The sequence below is a fragment of the Triticum aestivum genome, chromosome 5B, assembly GCF_018294505.1.
Source record: "Triticum aestivum cultivar Chinese Spring chromosome 5B, IWGSC CS RefSeq v2.1, whole genome shotgun sequence".
In the NCBI taxonomy this organism is placed as follows: domain Eukaryota; kingdom Viridiplantae; phylum Streptophyta; class Magnoliopsida; order Poales; family Poaceae; genus Triticum; species Triticum aestivum.
Genome location: NC_057807.1, coordinates 20578158 through 20592618, shown reverse-complemented (window position 1 = coordinate 20592618; position 14461 = coordinate 20578158).

Sequence of the window (14461 nt, the reverse complement as noted above, 5' to 3'; positions counted from 1 at the left end):
ATGCCCGTTTCAAAATGCGGTCAAAACGGCGGGAATGACCGTTCCTAGCTAGTGGTTGAATCTTGGAATTTTTTTGGTGTTTCTATGATTAAATAGATACTTATGTAACTAGAAATGATTTTTGGAAAAAATAAATAGCAAACTATGAGGCAGCTGCAGTTCAAATTTGACCCGCTTCCAGCTGAATCGGCGGCAATTTGTCTTCTTCACGAGAGGTGGATCAAAACTTTTTTCACCCAACCATTTGGTTAATTGTGCATTAAATATGTCCTAGTATTTTAGAAAAATGATTTGTTTCAATTTTGCAACAATTATTTGGTAGTTCCTTCACAAAAAAACCTCCTTTCGGGCACTCGGAAAATGAAAAATAGTTTTTTCGTCCAAAGAAAATGAAAACTTCCTTAGGCAACATTGTTTGCCATTCTAATATGCACCCTTGTGCACAATATGAGATCATTTGAACAAACTATGCCATGAATGTGGCCATAAGATTGATCATTTGGCTTGAAAGCCATGAATCTTCACGCTTGATAGCTCGTTTCTGAGAACACTTTTTTATGATAATTGCCGTATTACAAGTTTGTTATTTTTCCTGGGAACTTGGCCACATATAATGACACAATGCGAAGGTTTCCCATTTTTTTTGATTTTTTTTGAATTTTTTATTCCCGTTTCAAAATGTGGTCAAAACGGCGGGAATGACCGTTCCTAGCTAGTGGTTGAATCTTGGAATTTTTTTGGTGTTTCTTTGATTAAATAGATACTTATGTACCTAGAAATGATTTTTTGAAAAAATAAAGAGCAAACTATGAGGTAGCTGCAGTTCAAATTTGACCCGCTTCCTACTGAATCAGCGGGAATTTGTCTTTTTCATCAGAGGTGGATCAAATCTTTTTACACACAACCATTTGGTCAATTGTGCATTAAATATGGCCTAGTATTTTAGAAAAATGATTTGGTCCAATTTTGCAATAATTATTTGGTAGGTTCTTCACAGAAAACCTCATTTCGGGCACTCGAAAAATGGAAAATGTCTCTTTTGTGCAATGAAAGTGAAAACTCCCCATATCAACATTGTTTGTCATCACAAGATACACACATGTGAACAATATTAATTTATCTTAACAAACTATACGTAGTTAATATGTTGAATGTTTGCCCTAAATAAGAGGATAAAAACTATAAGAGAATATAAGCTGAATTCTGATTGGTGGAATCCGTTGTGGCATGGATCGATGACGTGGCAAACATCCGTCCATCCGCCCATCCATACATCCATCCATCCGTCCATCCAACCCACCGCAGCCTCTCTCTCTCACGCGCGTGAACCCTAGCCGATCCAGATCCCTCCCCACCTCCATTCCTCTCCCCTGATCCAGATCCATCCGCCGCCGCCCCGTCCTCCTCTCCCCTCGCCTCCGCCACCCACCTCTCCCCTCGTTGCCGGTCTGCAGCTGTCTGCACCCTCCCCTCCCCTCCACTCATCACAAGACAAGAGAAGAAGAAAGGGAGGTAGCTCTATCGTCGGCGGCCATGGCGCGCCTCTTCCCCGTCCCAGATCAGATCCAGCACGCCCCCAACCGCATCCACAGCCCACACCACTGCAGCTCCCAATCCCTCCCACGCAGCCGCCGCCGATGCCTCCTGGACAGCCACCTCGACGGGACGACGACGGCGACTAGGACGTCTTCCTCCCCCAGCGATGGCAACGTTCTTCGCCATCGCTGTGGCCGGGCTGCGGCGACCAGCAGAGGAACTCCTCCGGCAGAGGGGGAGTCCTCCCTTGCTTCCTTGTCCACCACGAAGCACACAAAGGCAGGGGAGGAGCCGCGGCGTCCAACCTCCACCGCCGCTCGAAGCCGGCAAATCATCTGACGTGTGAGTGCCTTCTCTCCTTCTCCCTCCTCTGCTTCTTCCTTCTTCCCCTGAACTGATGTGTGATGTGCACGCAGATGCAGTTGAAGGGGCCAGGCCATGGAGAGGCTGCAGGGCCATGGATATGCCAGAGAGCAGGACATTCTTGGCCGATGTAGAAGCTGCGGGAGAGGAGGGCTCTGACCTTGACGGATTCCATGCAATGGAAGGTAGCTCTCTCTCTCTGTCCCCTCTTCTTCCTCTTTGTGCAAGTTAGCAACCCCGAAGATCGATCTACCTCATGTGGTGTTTATGAAACATTTATGCTGATAATGCAAATGCTAACTAGTTGCCATCCGGTTGATTGCTTATTTTATTCAGGTCGGCAAGGCAGCCAGTGCGACGGAGGCGATGAACTCTGCTGCAGCCCCGGCCGGCTGTGCTTCTGCCTTCATGGTGGCCTTGGACTTGTGATTGTGGTGTTGTGCTTTGACCAGTGGCATGATTTACACATTATGGCAATGTTAGGTTTAGGGAAATATGTATTGTTGCTCCTGATTGAACCAGTTGACCAGTACATTGCAGCTAGAACAAGAATATAACTATTTCTTTGCTGCCTCCCAGCCCTTCTGTTGATCTTTTCAACACGATTTTCTGATAATTGAAAACCAGCAACAATTGCACTAAAAAGATTATAGTGAAACAATATTATATCATATGCTCCGTGTTGTATACATATTAAAATCATATGCTCCGTGTTGTATGCTCTTATTGCTGAATAGTTTGGTGGTATTGTGATGTCACATTTCACCTGTCATAACATGACAGAGAGCTCATGAGTTACAACAAAGTAATCTTAGTTCTTAGTCTGTGTTATTTCAATATAAGTAATCTTCTATACAGTCAAAAACTGATGCACGTGCTACTACCAGTAGTGTTTGTGATTTTGTTTTCCTCTACCAACTGTCAATTAATTCCCTGGTTACTACTATGTAGGGGATGTTACTATTTTAAGTTTCTATACTACTATTTGTGCTGCTGCTGTTTTGTCGGTGTTATGCATATAGGCATGGGAGATGCTATCCTAGAATTATGCACTGCTTGAGCTCATATATCTCCATTTAACTACTGTGGTTTATGTTTCTGTCTTGGTGATATAGGAATTGGTGCTTGCTATGTCTTGTGTAGTGGTTTGATTACTTTCTAGTAGATACACATGTACTGGCTATTTATAGTGCTTCATTTGCTACCGCTCCTCCAGGCTCTGCACCGTGAAAGCAACCAATTCATGATAAGACTTGGTGTGGCTGATGCACATAGCTACTTTCAGTACCTTGTTAACAGCGTCGAGGACAAGTTAAATCCTGTATTGGTGTCATGTTCTTGTAAACATTATGTAAAGCTAAAATTCTTCTGTGTCTTTCTTCCTGTGTCTTGCTCATTTGATATAAACATTATGTAGAGCTCTGTTTCTTTTCTTTTGCTTCCTGTATGTATGTATGTGTCTGACGACGAAGTTGGTTTCTTCAGAATTGATCGAGTCTGACAAAGTTGTTCTGAACATTTCTTGAAACAGGGCGAGGCCGGTGATGTCCATGCGGTGATGTCCCTGGGGTGGAGCCACTGTGCCCGACGCTTGCCCTGGTCACCGCGGTGGTGCTTCGGCGGCTTCCAGACCCTCTCCTGGATGTGGTGATGGTCACACCACAACTGTGGTGTGGCTGAGCCTCTGCTACGGCTACAATGTCCCTCTAGTGAGCTCCTCCCCATTCCTTCTTCTCTGATGTAGCTCCTGCATGGCCTTGGCCATGATTTGGGTTGGACATGGGGCTGTACTAGTTGCTGCTAGATGCTGTAACCAAGCATCAACTCCTACTGGAGCTCTCTGGTGATAAATTCGTGTGGTTCTAGGGTCTGTCAGTAGCTGCCCACGTGTACTTGCTGTAACCAAACATTGCTGTCAATTGTCAAGTTGATTTTCAAATGTCTCATTAACTTCATTATTCTGTTATTTATTGTTAAATATGCTGTTAGATTTAATTCTATTTTGTTCCTAAACATTTTTTTCTGTAACATGCAGATGCTAGGCTTTCATGTTTCTTCGTGAGCATCAGGACAAAGAAGTCAGAGGAAGCATAGTTCTAACATTGCTGTCAAGTGTCAAGTTTTGCATTAATGAAGCCCTTTATGCTGCTCCTATTTGTATGTGTGTATGATGTAGCATAACCTGGCTCATGTGATTGTACACTTGTGGAGCTTGTTATCTGATTGTAAACTTGATGCTGATCACATTTGTATGTGTGTTATATGATGTAGCACTTTGATGGTTGATAATATTTGAAGTATTTCGTGTGTTTTCTGTGTGCCAATTTAAATACCAGGTATTTATTTGCGTGAAATAAAAAAATGAAGAATATTGCCCTGATCGCTAGGACCCAGTACTAGAACCTAACAATGGGGACCCACCTGACTAGTGAACCCAATTTATAAAAAAAGAAAAAAATGAAATTGTTGAGACAAAAAGGCCACAACCCAACAATAAAAAGGCTGCAATATTGGGCTTGGCCCATGTACCCAACCAAAAATTGACAGACAAAAAAAACCCAAATAGGCTGAATTGTTGGGCTCGGCCCATGTAGAAAATCGAATTGGACCGGGCTGAATCTTGTGCCACATCAGCTTGCCACGCTGGATGCCTACGTGGCCTGGGGGAGGTTGCTAGTGACCAAAACACCATAGTAAGAATATTTTGGTCGTAAACGTCTTTGACCATTCCAGAAGAAAGGTCGCTATAGTCAGTTTACGACGGCCAGCTTTTGACCTTCTGTTTTTGGTCATAAAAAGGTCATAAATGGAAATTTGTGACCTTTCAGTGACCAATAGTGGTGGTCATAAGTTGACATATTTCTTGTAGTGATTGGATACCGACGATCGAATCTCGGGCAAGTAACATAGCGATGACAAAGGGAACACCGTATGTTGTTATGTGGTTTGACTGATAAGGATCTTCGTAGAATATGTAGAAGCCAATATGAGCATCTAGGTTCCGTTATTCGTTATTGACCGGAAACAGTTCTAGGTCATGTCTACATAGTTCTCGAACCCGTAGGGTCCGCACGCTTAACGTTACGATGACAGTTTTATTATGAGTTTATAAGTTTTGATGTACCGAAGGTTGTTCAGAGTCCCAGATGTGATCACGGATAGGACGAGGAGTCTCGAAATGGTCGAGACATAAGGATTGATATATTGGAAGCCTATATTTGGATATCGGAAATGTTCCGGGTGAAATCGGGATTTTACCGGAGTACCGGGGGCTTACCGGAACCCCCTCGGGGGTTAATGGGCCTACATGGGCCATGAGGGAGAAGAGGACGGCCGGCCAGGGCAGGCCGCGCGCCCCCTCCCCCCTAGTCCGAATAGGACAAGGAAGGGGGGGCGGCGCCCCCCTTTCCTCTTTCCCCTCCCCCCTTTCCATCTCCACCAAGGCAAGAGGGGGGAGTCCTACTCCCGGTGGGAGTAGGGCTCCTCCAGCCGCACCTCCCCCCTCCCTCCTTTATATACAGGAGCAGGGGGGCACCTCTAGACACACAAGTTGATCTTCATGATCGTTCCTTAGCCGTGTGTGGTGCCCCCCTCCACCATATTCCACCTCAGTCATATCGTTGTGGTGCTTAGGCGACGCCCTGCTTCGGTAGAACATCATCATCGTCACCACGCCGTCGTGCTGACAGAACTCATCCCCGACACCCTGCTGGATCAGAGTCCGGGGATCGTCATCGAGCTGAACGTGTGCTGAACTCGGAGGTGCCGTACGTTCGGTACTTGGATTGGTCGGATCGTGAAGACATACGACTACATCAACCGCGTTGTCATAACGCTTCCGTTTTTGATCTACGAGGGTACGTAGACAACACTCTCCACGCTCATTGCTATGCATCACCATGATCTTGCGTGTGCGTAGGAATTTTTTTGAAATTACTACGTTCCCCAACAGTGGCATCCGAGCCTAGGTTTTATGCGTAGATGTTATATGCACGAGTAGAACACAAGTGAGTTGTGGGCGATACAAGTCATACTGCTTACCAGCATGTCATACTTTGGTTCGGCGGTATTGTTGGATGAAGCGGCCCGGACCGACATTACGCGTAGGCTTACGCGAGACTGGTTCTACCGACGTGCTTTGCACACAGGTGGCTGGCGGGTGTCTGTTTCTCCAACTTTAGTTGAACCGAGTGTAGCTACGCCCGGTCCTTGCGAAGGTTAAAACATCACCAACTTGACAAACTATCATTGTGGTTTTGATGCGTAGGTAATAACGGTTCTTGCTAAGCCCGTAGCAGCCACGTAAAATTTGCAACAACAAAGTAGAGGACGTCTAACTTGTTTTTGCAGGGCATGTTGTGATGTGATATGTATAAGACGTGATGCTATATTTTATTGTATGAGATGATCATGTTTTGTAACCAAAGTTATCGGCAACTGGCAGGAGCCATATGGTTGTCGCTTTATTGTATGAAATGTAAACGCCCTGTAATTGCTTTACTTTATCACTAAGGGGTAGCGATAGTCGTAGAAGCAATAGATGGCGTAACAACAATGATGCTACGATGGAGATCAAGGTGTCGCGCCGGTGACGATGGTGATCACGACGGTGCTTCGGAGATGGAGATCACAAGCACAAGATGATGATGGCCATATCATATCACTTATATTGATTGTATGTGATGTTTATCCTTTATGCATCTTATCTTGCTTTGATTGACGGTAGCATTTTAAGATGATCTCTCACTAAATTATCAAGAAGTGTTCTCCCTGAGTATGCACCGTTGCGGAAGTTCTTCGTGCTGAGACACCATGTGATGATCAGGTGTGATAGGCTCTACGTTCAAATACAACGGGTGCAAAACAGTTGCACACGCGGAATACTCAGGTTAAACTTGACGAGCCTAGCATATACAGATATGGCCTCGGAACACGGATACCGAAAGGTCGAACGTGAATCATATAGTAGATATTATCAACATAGAGATGTTCACCATTGAAACTTCTCCATCTCACGTGATGATCGGACATGGTTTAGTTGATTTGGATCACGTGATAACTTAGATGACTAGAGAGATGTCTGTCTAAGTGGGAGTTCTTAAGTAATATGATTAACTGAACTTAAATTTATCATGAACTTAGTCCTGGTAGTATTTTACAAATTATGTTGTAGATCAATAGCTTGCATTGTTTCTTTCATATGTTTATTTTGATATGTTCCTAGAGAAAATTGTGTTGAAAGATGTAAGTAGCAATGATGCGGATTGGATCCGTGATCTGAGGTTTATCCTCATTGCTGCACAGAAGAATTATGTCCTTAATGCACCGCTAGGTGACAGACCTATAGCAGGAGCAGATGCAGACGTTATGAACGTTTGGCTAGCTCAATATTATGACTACTTGATAGTTTTGTGCACCATGCTTTATGGCTTAGAACCGGGACTACAAAAACATTTTTTTGAAACGTCATGGAACATATAAGATGTTTCAAGAGATGAATTTGGTATTTCAGACTCATGCCCGTGTCAAGAGGTATGAGACCTCTGACAAATACTTTGCCTAAAAGATGGAGGAGAATTGCTCATCTAGTGAGCAAGTACTTAGACTGTCTGAGTACTACAATCGCTTGAATCAAGTGGGAGTTAATCTTCCAGATAAGATAGTGATTGACAGAGGTCTCTAGTCACCATGACCAAGTTACTGGAACTTCGTGATGAACTATAATGCAAGGGATGACGAAAACGATTCCCGAGCTCTTCATGATGCCGAAATCGACGAAGGTAGAAATCAAGAAAGAGCATCAAGTGTTGATGATTGACAAGACCACTAGTTTCAAGAAAAGGGCAAAGGGAAAGAAAGGGAACTTCAAGCAGAATGGCAAGCAAGTTGTCACTCCCGCGAAGAAGCCCAAAGCTGGACCAAAGCCTGAAACTGAGTGATTATACTTCAAAGGAAATGGTCACTGGAAGCGGAAATGCCCTGAATATTTGGTAGATAAGAAGGATGGCAAAGTGAACAAGAGTATATTTGATATACAGGTTATTTATGTGTACCTTACTAGTGTTTATAGTAACCCCTGAGTATTTGATACTTGTTCGGTTGCTAAAAATTAGTAACTCGAAACAGGAGTTACAGAATAAATAGAGACTAGTTGAGGGTGAAGTGACGATGAGTGTTGGAAGTAGTTCCAAGATTGATATGATCATCATCGCACACTCCCTATACTTTCAGGATTAGTGTTAAACCTAAATAAATGTTATTTGGCGTTTGCGTTGAGCGTGAATATGATTTGATCATATTTATTGCAATACGATTATTCATTTAAAGTCATAGAATAATGGTTGTTCTGTTTACATGAATAAAACCTTCAATGGCCATACACCCAATAAAATACTTTGTTGGATCTCGATCATAGTGATACACATATTCATAATATTGATGCCAAAAGATGCAAAGTTAATAATGATATTGCAACTTATTTGTGGCACTGCCGTTTAGGTCATATTGGTGTAAAGCACATGAAGAAACTCCATAAAAGATGGATTTTCGGAATCACTTGGTTATGAATCATTTGATGCTTGCGAACCGTGCCTTTTGGGCAAGATGACTAAAACTCTGTTCTCCAGAACAATGGAACGAGCTACTGACTTATTGGAAATAATACATACCGATGTATGCGATCCAATGAGTATTGATGCTCGTGGCAAGTATCATTATTTTCTGACCTTCACAAGATGATTTGAGTAGATATGGGTATATCTACTTGATGAAACATAAGTCTGAAATAGTTGAAAGATTCAAAGAATTTCAGACTGAAGTGGAAAAATCATCGTAACAAGAAAATAAAGTTTCTATGATCTGATTGTAGAGATGAATATTTGAGCTACGAGTTTGGCCTTCATTTTAAACAATGTGGAATAGTTTCACAGCTCACGCCATATGGAACACCACAATGTAATGGTGTGTCCGAACATCGTAATCGTACTTTACTAGATATGGTGCGATCTATGATGTCTCTTATCGGTTTACCACTATTGTTTTGGGGTTATGCATTAGAGACAGCTGCATTCACGTTTAATAGGGCACCATCTAAATCCGTTGAGACGACACCGTAAAACTATGGTTTAGCAGTAAACCTAAGCTGCCATTTCTTAAAGTTTGGAGTTGTGATGCTTATATGAAAAAGGTTTTCAACCTGATAAGATCCACTAGTAGAAAAAGGGCTTTGGTCCAGGACGGGTTAGCCCATTACTCCCGGTTCAATCCGGAACCGGGACTAATGGGGGCATTAGTCCCGGTTCGTGAGCCTAGGGGGGCGGCCGGGCCACGTGGGCATTTGTCCCGGTTCGTCTAGACCTTTTAGTCCCGGTTGGTGCCATGAACCGGGACAAAAGGGTGTGATGCCCATTATTACCAGTTCGTGGCACCAACAGGGACTAAAGGTTAGACCTTTAGTCCAGGTTCGAGCCACGAACCGGTACTAATGGGGTTTGAGGCATTAGTACCGGTTGATGGCACGAACCGGTACTAAATGTCCCATTTTCAAACTCTACCCCCCGTGTGGATCACCTTTTCAGTTTTTCAAAAAAATAAAAGAAAATGATGAAAATGTCAAAAAAATAAAAGAAAATAAGTTTCCCATGTGATATGTGGTCTAGTTGTTGGGAAAATTGACAAATATGAATTTTGACTTTATTTGCAAAATCTCTCTAGAATTTAGTAAAATCGGCATAACTTTTGCATACGAACTCGCATGAAAAAGTTTTTTATATGAAAAATCATCTACTCGAAAAGTTACATCCCAATTTAATTGGGGGAACCCCGTTAAACGTTTTCAAAATCCTCAAAAACTGAACATAAAAGAAGTTACGGGGCTTTTAAGATCTAGAGTGGAAAAATCGAAAAAATTCCAAACTATGGTCAAACAATTGTCAAACAATGGTCAAACAATGGTCAAACTAATTATTCTAGAATATTAGTGTTACTAAATAATTATTTCAGTTATTTTGAATTCTGGTCAAACTGTGGTCAAACTGTGGTCAAACAATGGTCAAACTAATTATTCAACAAATATTAGTGTTACTAAATAATTATTGTTTTTTAAAACAATAGTTTCAAACTCAAACAGTGAAATGTGTCACTTCATGCTCGAGCAAAATTCCTAAGGGTTAATAGGATTGACATCTTACTGTTGTCAGGAAAACAACAAGTGCAGACATGGAAATGAGGTAGAATAGAACCCGGAAGTTAAGCGTGCTCAGGCTGGGGGAGTGGGAGGATGGGTGACCTTTGGGAAGTTAGATGATTTGGAATGATGAGGGTGATTAGAGATTAGAGGATGAATTGAGCAGTGATGAGGGGTGGTGATTACAGATTAGAGGTCAAAATAATTCAGAAATTTGAAAATTAAAAAAATTTCAAAAAAAAATCATAAAATTTCCTTTAGTCCCGGTTGGTGTTAACCAACCGGGACTAAAGGTGGAGCTCCACGTGGCCGCGACCTTTAGTCCCGGTTCGAGTAAGAACCGGGACTAAAGGGGAGAGGCATTAGTAACGACCCTTTAGTCCCGGTTCAAAAACGGGGACTAAAGGGCCTTACCAACCGGGACAAAAGCCCCTTTTTCTACTAGTGATTGAACCCAAATCGGAGAAGTGCGTCTTCATAGAATACCCAAAGGAAACTATTGGGTACACCTTCTATCATAGATCCGAAGGCAAAAACATTCGTTGCTAAGAATGGATCCTTTCTAGAGAAGGAGTTTCTCTCGAAAGAAGTGAGAGGGAGGAAAGAGCTTGATAAGGTAATTGTACCTTCTCCCGAATTGGAAAGTAGACAAAAGTTCCAGTGACTCTACACCAATTAGTGAGGAAGCTAATGATATTGATCATGAAACTTCAGATCAAGTTTCTACCGAACCTCATAGGTCTACCAGAAAAAGATCCGCACCAGAGTGGTACGGTAATCCTGTTCTGGAAGTCATGTAACTAGACCATGATGAACCTACGAACTATGAGGAAGCGATGATGAGCCCAGATTCCGCAAAATGGCTCGAGGCCATGAAATCTGAGATGGGATCCATGTATGAAAACAAAGTGTGGACTTTGATTGAGTTTCCCGATGATCGGCAAGCCATAGAAAATAAGTGGATCTTCAAGAGGAAGACGGACACTGATAGTAGTGTTACTATCTACAAAGCTCGACTTGTTGTGAAAGGTTTTTCGACAAGTTCAAGGTGTTGAATACAATGAGATTTTCTCACTCGTATCGATGCTTAAGTCTGTCCGAATCATGTTAGCAATTGCCACATTTTATGAAATCTGGCAAAAGGATGTTAAAACTGCATCCCTTAATGAATTTATTAAAGAAGAGTTGTATATGATGCAATCAGAAGGTTTTGTCGATCCAAAAGGTGCTAACAAAGTGTGCAAGCTCCAGTGATCCATCTATGGATTGGTGCAAGCATCTCAGAGTTGGAATAAACGTTTTGATAGTGTGATCAAAGCATATGGTTTTATACAGACTTTTTGAGAAGCCTGTATTTACAAGAAAGTGAGTGGGAGCTCTGTAGCATTTCTAATATTATATGTGGATGACATATTGTTGATTGGAAATGATATAGAAATTCTGGATAGCATGAAAGGATACTTGAATAAGAGTTTTTCAACGCAAGACCTCGGTGAAGCTGCTTACACATTGAGCATCAAGATCTATATAGATAGATCGAGACGCTTGATAAGTTTTTCAATGAGTACATACCTTAATAAAACTTTTGAAGTAGTTCAAAATGGAACAGTAAAAGAAAGAGTTCTTGCCTGTGTTGCAAGGTGTGAAGTTGAGTAAGACTCAAAACCCGACTATGGCCGAAAATAGAAAGAGAATGAAAAATCATTCCCTATGCCTCAGTCATAGTTTCTATAAAGTATGCTATGCTGTGAACCAGACCTATTGTATACCTTGCTCTGTGTTTGGCAAAGGAATGCAATTTTTGATCTAATAGTAGATCACTGGACAGCGGTCAAGAATATCCTTAGTGAGGACTAAGGAAATACTTCTCGATTATGGAGGTGATAAAAGAGCCTGTCGTAAAGAGTTACATCGGTGCAAGCTTTTACACCGATCCAGATGACTCTAAGTCTCAATCTGGATACATATTAAAAGTGGGAGCAATTAGCTAGAGTAGCTCCATGCAGAGCATTGTAGACATAGAATATTTGCAAAATACATACGGCTCTGAATGTGACAGACCCGTTGACTAAACTTCTCTCACGAGCAAAACATGATTATACCTTAGTACGCTTTGGGTGTTAATCACATAGCGATGTGAACTAGATTATTGACTCTAGTAAACCCTTTGGGTGTTGATCACATGACGATGTGAACTATGGGTATTAATCATATACAGATGTGAATATTGGTGTTAAAGCACATGGTGATGTGAACTAGATTATTGACTCTAGTGCAAGTGGGATACCGAAAGAAATATGCCCTAGAGGCAATAATAAAGTTATTATTTTTTCCTTATTTCATGATAAATGTTTATTATTCATGCTAGAATTGTATTAACTGGAAACATAATACATGTGTGAATACATAGACAAACATAGTGTCACTAGTATGCCTCTACTTGACTAGCTCGTGAATCAAAGATGGTTAAGTTTCCTAGCCATGGACAAAAGAGTTGTCATTTGATTAACGGGATCACATCATTAGGAGAATGATGTGATTGACTTGACCCATTCCGTTAGCTCAGCACTTGATCGTTTAGTATGTTGTTGTTGCTTTCTTCATGACTTATACATGTTCCTATGACTATGAGATTATGCAACTCCCGTTTACCGGAAGAACACTTTGTGTGCTACCAAATGTCACAACGTAACTGGGTGATTATAAAGGAGCTCTACAGGTGTCTCCGAATGTACATGTTGAGTTGGCGTATTTCGAGATTAGGATTTGTCACTCCGATTGTCGGAGAAATATCTCCGGGCCCTCTCGGTAATGCACATCACTATAAGCCTTGCAAGCAATGTAGCTAATGAGTTAGTTATGGAATGATGCATTACGTAACGAGTAAAGAGACTTGCCGGTAACGAGATTGAACTAGGTATTGGATACCGATGATCGAATCTCGGGCAAGTAACATACCGATGACAAAGGGAACAACGTATGTTGTTATGCGGTTTGACCGATAAAGATCTTCGTAGAATATGTAGGAGCCAATATGAGCATCCAGGTTACGCTATTGGTTATTAATCGGAAACAGTTCTAGGTCATGTCTACATAGTTCTCGAACCCGTAGGGTCCGCACGCTTAACATTACGATGACAATTTTATTATGAGTTTATAAGTTTTGATGTACCGAAGGTTGTTCGGAGTCCCGGATGTGATCACGGACAAGACAAGGAGTCTCGAAATGGTCGAGACATAAAGATTGACTAGAACAGGAATGCGCGCGTTGCAGCGCCCGTCAGTCTCAAGGAAAGAACAATATAAATGTGTAAGGAAATTAAACCCGCAAATACAACTGGTTTGTGAATGATTTTATTTGAGTGACATCCAGCAAGCCCTACTATCTTTGGGGCATTCATAAACATTTAAGTAACTTAGAATAAACAATTAGACATGGTAAATAATACACACCTAATCATGCTAGGTGGACATAATAGAAATACCTAAAGATATGTAAATCAATAGAATGTATTGATGCCACTGGAGCAAACACAACCTTAATTAGTTGCACGCTTAGCATTATAAGAGACAAAGACCTTCACTTGAATTACTGTCATGCTCTTATCTACGAAAACATGTGGTTCTTTCATATTTTCTACATGCTCGTAATGAATTTGTAGAGATATGTTCATTGAAAGCCTGATGTACAATGAATTGTCTTACAGTTGTGCTTTTTCTTAGTCTATACACACAGTTGTGCTTTTTCTACATGCTCTAGTGAATTTGCAGAGATCTTTCTTAGTCTGCACACACAGTTGTGCTTTTTCTTACCATATGATAGTATTTATGTCTTACAAAATCGAAGATGCCACAGCAAAACTGAGATAAGATGGTTACCTTTGAAACATTTGTCACTCAACAACTGGATAGTATCAATATAGGTATTTGAAGCATGCATGAAGGAGTAAGCGAGCAACAACAAACATGAGAGCAATGTTGAAACAAGAAGTGTTCTGAAAGTCATTAAAGAAGTAGGCCTAGAAATATATATATTCGCATTGTTACTCGCAACAACCAATTTGTTGGTCGAATAATTAATAATCTGTCCAACCTGTATTTGAAGGTTCTGTATTTATTAGTGAATTATGAAAACAAAAACTTCTTCCTAGAGAACTTGATGCCACAAAAACATTGGAAATTTATTGCATCTATTATGAGGCCCCACTCACTAAAATCTATGAGGCCCTGAATCAAGCTCTAAACAGAAGTCCAAGTTGAAAACAAAAAAATGGAGACCAGAGTTAGCGAAAAGCATATCTTGCATCTAAAACTTCTTGAACGAAACTATTCGTAGTGAAATAAAAGGCATTGTAATACCATACAAAAATATTATAC